This window comes from Camelina sativa, chromosome 4 (assembly GCF_030686135.1).
Source record: "Camelina sativa cultivar CO46 ecotype springtype chromosome 4, ASM3068613v1".
Lineage (NCBI taxonomy): Eukaryota > Viridiplantae > Streptophyta > Magnoliopsida > Brassicales > Brassicaceae > Camelina > Camelina sativa.
In genome coordinates, this window is record NC_141883.1 from 13335968 (window position 1) to 13348139 (window position 12172).

The window sequence follows — 12172 nt, forward strand, 5'->3', positions numbered from 1 at the left end:
ATAGCATAAGGGGAATTGAAACACCTTGCTTTCACCATTGTTCATCATCATATCATTCATTCACATTCCATTTCACACACACACAAGAAAGATACTAGTTTCAATTGTAAAGCCCGTGTCCCGAAAAAATATGAATATTGGATTTTTATATCAGAAATTTGGTGGAATCGATTTAGTATCGGTTTATTATCGGTTTAGATAAAATCTGGTTTAATTAAATTAAACCAAGGAACCCTAAATTTCTCTATAACTTACGCTTCTCTACTCTCTTTTGGGGGTTGTGGTCGTTTTTGTAGAGAGGAAAGAGAGAACTTGTTTGTGGAGAAGAGGTGTTAAGGAAGGGGACGTTAGATTTTGGTGTGTTAGGCAAAGGAGCAGAATCGTTAGGGTTTGGGAGAAAACGGTTTCGACATATCAAATCGTACTCAAAGGTAACGAAATTTGGAAGAGTTATCCCCAAGCCTTTCATTGTCATTTTCTTGTTTACATAAGTGGATTTGGTTTTAAACTCAATGAGTTATTGGCAGTTTCGTGGGGCGTTTCGTATCAGTCGCGGATTGAGACCAGCGGGTGTTTCGGGATCGATTGCGGTTTAACCAGAGATCTGATCGTGCTGAAATTTCGTGAGAAGTTTGTGACATCTAGGACTAGCCTTTCACTGGAGGGATTTGATAGTTAATGGTTGGTTTTTATTTTAGGGTTTCGTCTTTGAGACTGTTATTTTATGATGTTTCTGTCCAGTTTTGCTATAAAGTCGTTTTTGGTTGTGTGGTTTGTTGTAGGGCGTTTTTGGGCTGTTACAGATGTTAGGAGAGTCTCAACTTGTCATATTTGTTATAATCAGGCCAAAAAGGTGAGTGCGTGACCATGAGCTTATCTAAGCGACTGGGTTGTATGACTTGTTTTGTGTGATGATGTGTAGGTGTGGTGAAAGTGGTATTGGTTATTCTGTTTAATGGTTGGTTTGTTATATTTTATTTGTATTTGTACTCTTGATTTGCTTGTGTGTATAACTCGTAGATGGGAGGATCGCCTCACTGGGTATTTCTGGTAATACTCACGCATCTCATTGTGTTTGTGGTGCAAGTAGAGGCAAGGTGTGACCGTGGGATCATGGCAATGAAGAGGAGGATGTTCTAGGGACTTAGTAAATATGTTTTGGTTTCTGCTTGGTTGCTATAATTGAGATGTTGGTGTTAGAATCATGGTTTAAGTTGCTAGTTTTGAGTCTATGATTCTGGTTAATTATTGGTTTATTATTATTGGTATTTTCCGCTGCTTATTTGGTGATTTGAGTTTATGCATATTTAAATAAATATTTTTTTGGGTTATTTATTATTTATTTATTATTTATTATTATTATTTATTATTTATTATTATTAAAAAACGGGTGAGGTCGTTTCAGAATGACTCAATAGTTTGATAAAATTCCTATGATATAATTGCTATCAAAAATTCTTTGATATAATTGCTATGATTAGCGTGTGACTCTGTAACGTCTGTGTCCCGAAGCAAAGTGGAAGAACCAATCAATTTATGTGAAATCATTAAATTGACCGGTTTGGTTTTAAGTTTACCCGGTTTAGGGCCGGTTTTGGGAAGTCCTAGATTGACCTCTTCTCTCTTGTTTTGTGGCTGTTCTTCATTGCTTGTGTTGAGAGAAAGAAAGATAGAAAGAGAAAGAGAGAAGCATGTTGTGGTGTGAAGGAGATTTAAGGAGGAAGCATAAACGTTAGGGTTTAGGAGAAAAAAGATTTGACATAGCAAATAGTACGAAAATGTAATGAAATTTGGTGGAGTTATATATAAGCCTTTCATATATATGCTTCTTTTTACGAATTTGGATTCGAATTAATAATCGAGGAGTTATTAGTAGTTTCGTTAGGTACTTTGTCTCAGACATGAACTGAGACCAACGAGGATTGTAAATGCGATCGTGGTCTCATATATTACCGATTCAGTACAAGATTTTGTGGGAAGCTTCGTGACGTCTAGGACTAGATTTTCACTAGAGGGATTTGATAGTTAATGGTTGGTTTTAGTTTTAGGGTTTCTTCTTTGAGATTGTAGTTTTCTGTTATTTCAGTCAGTTTTGCTTTAAAGTCATTTTGGTTATGTGGCTTGTTCTAAGGCAAATCTGGGCTGTTGCAAACGCAAGGAGAGTCTCTCCTGGTTGTATTTGTTGTTTGAAAACATCTTGATAAGGTGAGTGCGTGACCATGAGCTTATATGAGCGATTGGGTTGTATAACTTGTTTGATCTGATGATGTGTAGGTGTAGTGAATGAGTTATTGAGTGTTATGTTCAATAGCTAGTTTGTTATGTTTTATTTGTGGTTGTACTCTTTATTTTCTTGTGTGTATAGCTCGTAGATGGGAGGATCACCTTACTGGATATTTCTATAGTAATACTCATGCATCCATTGTATTTGTGGTGCAGGTAATGTGTGACGTGGAATCACGGCGATGAAAAGTTGGATGATCTAGAGTCTCGGTTGTTGTTTAACTCTGTCTGTTTTGATTTAGTTGTTTACTTGTGATTCATTGTGTTTGTATTCAGTGTGTTTGTATTTTTTGTGGTTTTTGATTTCTAATTGAAATTGACAATAAGATGTTTTTTAAAATAAAATAAAAATTGAAGTGACAATCTATTGTTTATTACAGGTCGTGTATTGTTGGTTTTATGAATATTGTTTATTATTCTTCCAACCTTTTTGTTTATTACTGTAACATCTGCGGACGAGTTTAAGTTAAACGCTGCGTTTTGGGTTAGGAAAAACCTTTAAGTCGTGTTTTTGTCTCATTCGACAAGTTCAGCCGTTTTTGAGAAAAAAGAAGGGAGAAAAAGTGTTCTTGAGTGTTCTTGAATGTTCTTGAGTGTTCTTGGTGATTTCTGGTGTTTGGAGGCGTTTCCTGTAGAGATCTGTAGCTGAGATCGTTAGGAGCTTCCTAGGAGCGTGTTCTTGATTGTTTAAGGTTTAGAAACTTCTTGGCAAAGGTAAGTGCATGACCATGGCTTATCTAAGCTGGAGATTTCTCTGATCTGTTTGTTTTTGTGTTGTTAGGCTTGTTAGAATATTGTTTGAGGCGTTAGGAAGCTTTCTTGTGGCTTGGGATCGATTCTTGTGGTTGCAAGAACGAAGATCCGGCGAGAAGCTTCGGGGAAAAACGATGCTCGGCATGTGCGTCGATCGATGCACATTGTGCGTCGATCGATGCACATTGTGCGACGGTCGATGCAGTGCGAGGACGGCGTGGCTTGACCTAGGAGCATCGGTCGATGCCATGTGGAGGCGTCGATCGATGCAACTAGGGTTTCCGCGTCTTGTCGAGCATGTGTCGGTCGATGCAAGTGGAAGCATCGGTCGATGCAAGTGAACCTTGTGTCGACCGATGCATACCATGTGTCGGTCGATGCTGGTCCCCGTTGGTGTCGGTCGATGCAAGCTTTGTGTCGGTCGATGCAGAGCCTGGTTTGTTTGTTGATCGTTGTTTGATGGTTAGAGTATCTCTATTGCTTGTGTGTTTGTGATGCAGGTAAAGGCAAAGTGTGTTTTTGGTGCACGTAAAGGCAAAGTGTGATCGTGAAATCAAGGCAATGAAGAGGAGGATGTTCTAGTGGTTCGCTTGGTTGTCTGGCTTCTGTTAGGTTGCTAGAGTTGAGTCTTAGAATGTTGTTTAGGATTGCTGGTTCTCTAGTTTATGCTGTTTGGATCATTAGTTTATAATTTGGATTATTATTGGTTATTTATTGGTTATGGATATTGGTTATTTCCGCTGTTGATTGTGATTGTGGTTAGATGGCTAGTGGGTATCGGACTACTAGTTGTAGTTTATTATTATTATTACTAGGGTTTGAACTCACGCGTAGCGTGAGTTTATTTGATATATTTTGATGAAAATTATATATGATTGATGACGGTAATAAAATATTATCTTATAAAAAAAATTAGTATTAAGGAAAAAAATTAAACTTCAGATACACAATTTTTTTAAATATGAAAATCAGTTGTGTTATAAAATCAAATCTGATAAAAAGAAATCAAATTGATGACCTCACATATCCTAAACTATTTCTTTGTCCACCAGAAAAAAGAAACAATTTTATCATCATGAATTTAACTCATTTTCATATTTAATTGATCGCTACCACCTATGTTTTTGTGTTTTTTATTCAATGTTTTCATATTCTTCATATTCTTTCTTGTCATTTTCATTGTCAAGTTTTGTGTATACTTTTTTTCTTCTTCCTCGTCAACTTCATCACATTCTTCCACTAAAAAAACATTTCTTAGATTACCACACAACTTGTTAACCCATCAAACTCCAAGAACAAAATCATTTCTTTTCTCATAAAAATAAAAAATAAGATAAAAAATAAAAATAATAAAATAATATCAACTCATCTATATAATCATACACAAAAAAATATGTTTTACAGCTCATAACAAATAAAAGCACAAACGTAGATAAATCAGATAATTTATGTTTTACATAAATATTTATAATATTTTAAACTTTTAAAAGGTTTCGAAATAAAATTTGAACCTTTTAAAAACTACCAATATTTATAATATTTTAAACTTTTAAAAATTATAATATTTAAAAACTTTTTAAAAGCTAAGAACTTATAAAAGTTTCAATATTTATAATATTTAAACTTTTAAATTTTTTAAATATTATAATATATTTTTTTGAAACTTTTTAAAGGTTTAATTTGATCAAATAAAAAACTAGATTAAACCGAATAAAACTTTTAAATTTGGATGTCTGATAAATCAAGCTTTCTTGCTCATTTGTTGTTGGAAGCATAGAAATCTTATTTATACTCGTTCTGAACCATTGTCTAAAAATTTTATAGCCGATGTGGGATATTATTGTACATAGTTCTTTTATTTCCATAAATTTAAAATTTTCCTTTTTTCTAAAAAATTCTGGAAATTTAAAAAATGTTAATGAATGATATGTCAAATCCTGATAGGTTGTTTAAAATAATTCTTAAAAAAAAAATTGGAAATTTTTAAAAAGTTAATTAGTGAAGTATATAATCCCTATTGGTGGTTTAACATCTTAGGTAGACAGCTTAAGAAGCTTATAACTCCTACTTTTATTTGATATATTTTGATGAAATCTATATATGATTGATGACTGTAGTAAAATATTATCTTATAAAAAATTTAAATTAGTATCAAGAAAAAAGTTAAATTTCAGATACACAATTTTTTTAAATATAAAAATCAGTTGTGTTATAAAATCAAATCTGATAAAAAAAAATCATGAATTTAACTCGACATCCAGGCGAGGGAAATTAAACTGATGACCTCACATATCCTAAACCATTTTTTTGACCACCAGAAAAACAAAACAATTTTATCATCATGAATTTAACTCGTTTACATATATAATTAATCGCTACCACCTATGTTTTCGTAATTTTTATTCAATGTTTTCTTATTCTTCATATTCTTTCTTCATATTCTTTCTTGTCATTTCTATTGTCAAAATTTTTGGTAATCGTCATCATTACTTTTACCGTCTGGTTCTTCTCTATACTCTTTTTCTTCTTCATCCTCGTCAACTTCTTCACTTTCTTCCACTAAAAAACCTTTTTTTTAAACTACCACACAACTTGTTAATCCATCAAACTCCAAGAACAAAATCATTTCTTTTCTCAAAAAAAATAAAAAATAAGATAAAAAAAATTAATGAAAATATCAACTTATCTATAAAATCATACACAAAAATATGTTTTACAACTCATAAGAAATAAAAAGCACAAAAGTAGATAAATAAGATAATTTATGTTTTACATCAATATTTATAATATTTTAAACTTTTAAAAGGTTTCGAAATATAAATTTTGAACCTTTTAAAAAGTTTGAATATTTATAATATTTTAAACCATTAAAAATTAAAACTTATAATATTTAAAAACTTTTTAAAAGCTAAGAACTTTAAAATGTTTCAATATTTATAATATTTAAACTTTTAAAAAGTTTTAATATTTATAATATTTTAAACTTTTAAAATTTAAAAATTATAATAATTAAAAACTTTTTAAAAGCTAAGAACTTTTAAAAGTTTCAATATTTCTAATATTAAAACTTTTAAAATTTTTAAATATTATAATTTATTTTTTTGAAAAATTTTAAAGTTTTAATTTGATCAAATAAAAAACCGGATCAAACCGAATATACTTTTAAACTTGGACGCCTGATAAATCAAGCTTTCCTGCTCATTCGTTATTGGAAGCATATTAATCTTATTTATATTGGTTCCGAACCATTGTCTAAAAATTTTCTAGCCGATGTGGGATATTGTGCATAGTTCTTTTATTTCCATAAATTTAAAATTTTCCTTTTTCTAAAAATTTCTGGAATTTTAAAAGTGTCTAATCACAATTGGAGGTTTAAAATCCTATGTGGGCGCCTTTAGGAGCTCATAGCTCCTACTTTTTATTAGTATAGATTTATTTTATATTATTTTATTATTAAAAAAAACGGATCAGGTCGTTTCAATTACAGGCTGTAATCTAGTTTTGTTTATTACAGCCCGTTTGTTTGAGTTTTTTTTTATTTGGGGATTTATGTGGTTTTTTAAGGAACTCTGTATTTTTTTTTTGTACAATATTATATTTGTGTAAATAATACGTTTGTGTATATTTAGTTTGATCGTGGTCATACAGTTTTTTGTAATTATTGGGCATTTAATTGTGTTTGTTTTGATTTAGTGGTTTACTTGCGATATTCTGTATATTCAATGTGTTTCTATTTTTTTATGGTTTTGTTTTTTTTTTGACAACAAAAAATTAGATCATGAGAGCCAATATAGTGGAAAGTCGTTTACATACTAAATATGGTGCGGACTTATACATGCCTTATGCGCTAAAGCGTTCGCACGTATATTCAAATTTCTAGAAATAAAAGATAAAGAGAAAGAAGTAAACTCCTCTCTGTCAATCTTGATGTCGGCGAGGTACGTCGAGAAAGCCGGCCAGTCTTGAGGAGATCACACCATCTTCACCAAATCTGAACAGTCAGTATAGAAAGCTACGTCCTCGTAGTCATGTCCAATCATGCAATGCATAGCCCAGATGAATGCTTTTACTTCAGCATGTAAAGGGGAGAGACTTCGTTGGAAATTGGTAGCTCCCATAATGTGTGACGAATCCTGAGACGCCGTACAAAGCCATCCTGCTCCTGCAAAAGTTTCACCGGCCTTCTAAGATCCATCAACGAAACACCGATGACCCGAGTAAGAGGTGGAAAGGGGAGCTGCAGCCACTCTCACCCGAAGTGGTTTTTGATTTCAAATTTAAATTGACAATCAGGGTTTTTTTTCCATTTCTTGATAAATGGCTTTTTTTTTTTCTTAAAATTGATTATTGGTTGCTACTTTTGTTAACAAATGGCATAACACTTATGAGGAAATAATCAATAAACTAGTTACTAACCCACGGTAGACCCTGGGCTGAACATTTTATTTGAAATTAATTTGAAATAAATCCATTTGTTATTTTGTTATTCATAATCTTTAAAAATATCTGATTGTATTTTTAAATTTTGCTTTACTTTTTTTTTCACCCAAAAACTGTATAAAATCAGATTATATTTATGATACTATATCAGGAAAAAAAAATCTTACTTGCTTAACTAAATGAATATTACTAAGAGCATATGCAGTAGTGAGAACCCATTATAGTCTCTCAAATATATTATTTTAATAAAATTTTGTTTTTGTTTAAAATTTAAATTATGAGTAAAATTAAAAACCAATTATATAGTTACAATTGTAAAATAAGTCTCTAGAAAGGTTTTCAAAGTCATTTGAGAGACTCACTATTCTCTCTCCTCTATATTTTGATTATTTTATATTTTTTGTAGGTGGAAAACTCAATGAGATATTCCCATGGATTTACATTCACATGTCTTCACTGTCTTCTATAATAATATTAATAATAATAATAATAATATCTCCTTTTCATATTAAATATTCACATAAATTACTATAGTATTGGGGAATTTTCAAAAATACCCCTTTTGTATGTCACTTTTCAAAAATGTCTTTTCATAGTGTGCATTTTCAAAAATACCCCTTTTAATATATAAAATGATTAAATTATAAAATTTAAGCCCTAACTACTAAACTCTGCCTCTTAAAAACTATACCCTAAACATAAAATTGAGAACGTAAACCTAAAAAAAATTCTAAGAATTAATTTAACACATTGTAATTGTGTAAAAGAGGATAAAAATGAAAATATTAAAAAAAAGGTATTTTGAAAAGGGGTATCTCAAAAAGGGTATTTATAACAAATTCTCTATAGTATTTTAACCCAAAAAACATTTGCTTTTTCGGGTTGTTATCTTGAATTATTTTTGTTGACTAATTTTAACAAATTATAATGAGTAATAATCCACACATTCATTGCACAATCTAACACTTTTTCAGTTACAATTTCAGATCCTAGGCTATATATAATAAATTTATTATCACTAAACACAATAATAAAAATCTTAAATAAACTCTTTAATACACAAAAAAATCATTGGAATTGAAAAGAAAGTCAAAACATGAAGTTAACAACATTAGTTTGCATCACATTTGTTGTAGTCCTCATGTCAATAGTGCCGATCAAATCACAAGGGTTAAAAAATTCGGTGAAACCACCTTGCAACCAAATTGAGATCACAGGATGTGTACCTGCAATACTTTACGGAGATAAACCAACAACAAAGTGCTGTAAAGAAATGAAAGCAGAACAACCATGTTTTTGTGATTTCATTAAGAACCCAATTTTTAATAAATACGTCACTTCCCCAAAAGCTAAAGAAATCCTAAAATTTTGTGGTATTCCTTATCCTGTTTGTTAATGTACAAAATATTATTAAAACAATTGTTGATGTTAAATAATGTTTTGTAACTTATTGTTATGTCATATGTTAATTTCATGTAGTATTTTCTTAAATCTTATTTTACTTATAATATAAAAAATAGTTGTGTTCTTAAAAAAAAATTCAAGTAATTGCTTGCATTTTAAAATTGGTGATTCACGTTCATTTTACCGCAATTAGTGTAAAATTGAGTTTAAAACGTTGATCCAACAACATCTAAATTTTCAAGAGGTTTAGATAAACCACTATGAAGAGTATTCACAAACACAAGAGAGGTGGTGTAACGCCCCGACCGCCATCTTTTTGTGGATCCCATGTCCACTCCCAGTCAATGGGTCCACTTTCTTTAATAGGTCTCACGTCATTTCACTAGGCATGTGAGCCCATCCATATCTGACGGTTCGTTTTGCTACGTCCGGGAGGCTTTAAAGACTTGTTACCATCCCTACAAATCACCATATGATCTTTTCCTGTGTTTTGTCCTCACTCGCACAGTTCCGACAGTCACTTTACGGAAGGTCACCCATCTGTTGGATATGGGTTTCACCCTGCCTTAACAGGCCTCCAACCCGGCCCATTCGTGAAATAGTCAACTTGGCTTTTAGAGGTATTGACTGCCCATGTCGTTCTTACCAGGCTGACTCAACTTCTAGAAGGCCCAATAAAGACGGACAGCCCATTGAATGACAGCCTGCAAAGGAGCGGTCACTGACTATGCTTTGGAACTATACCACATCGATCCTGAGGCATAGGGATGAAACGTCCCATCAACTATAAATATCGAGGTAGCGATGTGGAGAAAGGCATGAAGTAATAAGAGGCAGGAGTCTGGAGTTCATCCGATTCTAGCTTTAAGTGTTATTAGTTAAATTACGAGTACACAACTCTGTAACTGGCCGATCGGCTTATAAGCAGACAACTTGTAATTCAACGATCTTCGACAATCTTAAATAAAATCCTTTGTTTCGCCTCTCTTAATTATAATATTTGAGCTAGTTCTATTACTCGTTCAACATTTGGTACGCATCCAGGTAAAGAAACAAGGGATACTTTGAAAGAAAGTCCAACATCAACGAAGTACATCTTAAAATGAGAGAAGGAGATACCACAGGAAGCGACAGATACGTAGCGGATACGCCGGACCGCGTACAGGGGACCCAAGAAGAACTCCCACATATCCCGCCGACCCGAGCCCCGTCAATGCCGAACGGATCAATAGGGGAGGGAACAAGTTCCTTGGACGTAAGCGCATTAATGCGGAGTATACTCGAGAAAATAGAGGCCCAGGACAAGAAAACGGACGAACGTTTCACCTCTCTTTCCAACATATGTGCAAGGTTGCAAGAAAATGTCAGACAGCCAGAAGCCACCAATAGAGCCGAGAAGGGTCAAAACGGATAATTGGCCAAGCTCAGGAGTCAGATCAAAGATGTCACAAGCAAGTTCCATCAAGCTACTAGTGCGGCACCTGATGTGGACCACATGCTAGAGCAATCTCAGAAGACTCCGTTTACCGCGTGAATTCGCCGGGTCGTCGTTCGTCCGGATTGCAAAATTAAGCATCTGACCCCATACAAAGGAGACTCAAATCCAACTCATCATTTAACGTCCTTTGAGATCGTAATCCATTGATGCGAGTTTCCCCTGGAAGAGCTCGACGCCGGGAAGTGCCAGCTGTTCATAGAAAACTTGAGTGGTGATGCCCTGGGGTGGTTCTCTTCCTTGCCACTCGACTCAATCGACAGCTTCCGCATGCTCTTGTTGACCTTTTTGAAGCAGTACTCAATCCTGGCCATCCCTACTACAACAAATCGTCGTCCTCCATAATATCGAGCAGGGAGAACATGAGCCATTGCGAAAGTTCATGGAAAGGTTTAAAAAGATTGTCACACAAGTGAACGCCCCCCATAGTGTTTCGCTCGCCACCCTCCAAAAGGCCCTATGGTATGAATCAAAGTTCCGCGAAGATCTTAAGTTGAACAGATTCCCAACTTTACAAGATGCCCTCCATCGAGCAGTAGTCCATATCGAAATGGAAGAGGAAAAAGTCGTCTTCGATAAAAAGCGCTCCTCCACCGGAACCCAGCCGTCGACCGGCAAGGCAAAAGAAGTATATCACGAGCCTCGTCAGCACCTCGACAAAGAGTACCTCGCGGCCAGTAAGAAACATGGCGCGACCTACCTCGTCAATGACGTCCTAACGCCCCCAACTAGTTCGTCAGCCCTAATACCAACGACCCCACCAAAGGGCGTGAGAGAGGAGCCCGACCATAATATTTACTACGAATTGCATGAATACACCGGACAGTCAACGCAATCTTGCAGGCACCTCCAAAATGCATTGCCAGGAAAGTACCTCAATGGTGAAGTCACGGTGCAGCTGCGCCAGTATAAAAGTAACGCCCCACGAGGATGAGGTAACGCACGAGGACGCCTAGGGCAGCAAGGCCGTCCAAATAACCGACCAGTGCCCAATAACCAGTCCGAAGCTGGTAAACAGGCTGGCGGACAGGAAAACCAGCGGGCTGAAGCGCCACCACCCCCAGCTCGTTTCAAAATCAACGTAATAAGGGGAATCCTCCCATTCGACCCTAATTCACCTTGCATCATGTATCCTGTCCATGATGTCGATAGAACCGAACGCGATTGGTTACCTGGGAGCACACCTACTTGCCGGTCGTACGCTCCAGTCATGTTCAGAGAAGAAGACGCTGCCGAGTTGCCAATTTCGCCTCGGGACCTGTGGTTGTCGAAATGAATATCGGCGATTACCTAGTCCCGGATGTCTTAATCGACACGGGAAGTTCGGTAAATGTTATTTTCCGGAGAATGCTCCCCCACATAAAAGTTGACCTACATCTTGCTATGCCGGCGGTACAAACTCTGACTGGTTTCAGTGGAAGTTCTCTCACTTCCCTAGGCACGGTCATGCTCCCGATGTAGTCGGCGGAACAGTTCACCTCTTCGATTTTGCCTTCGTCGATAGGCCAACCGCTTATAATGTCATCCTCGGAACGCCTTGGCTCCAAAAAATGAAATTCGTGGTCTCAACATATCATCAACGCGTAAAGTTTCCAACAGCGCTAGGCACTTACACCCTTTATGCCGACCCGACTGCAACTCAATGGCCACCACGACGTCATGTCGAAATGATCATGGGAGGCCTGACAGCTTGCAAAGACTCCGTACGCTCTATTCGTAATTACGTGAAGGCCGACACGGCTGCAATATGGCCAGTTAAAGTCCCACCATTCGTTCCACCGATCACGTTCACGGCCG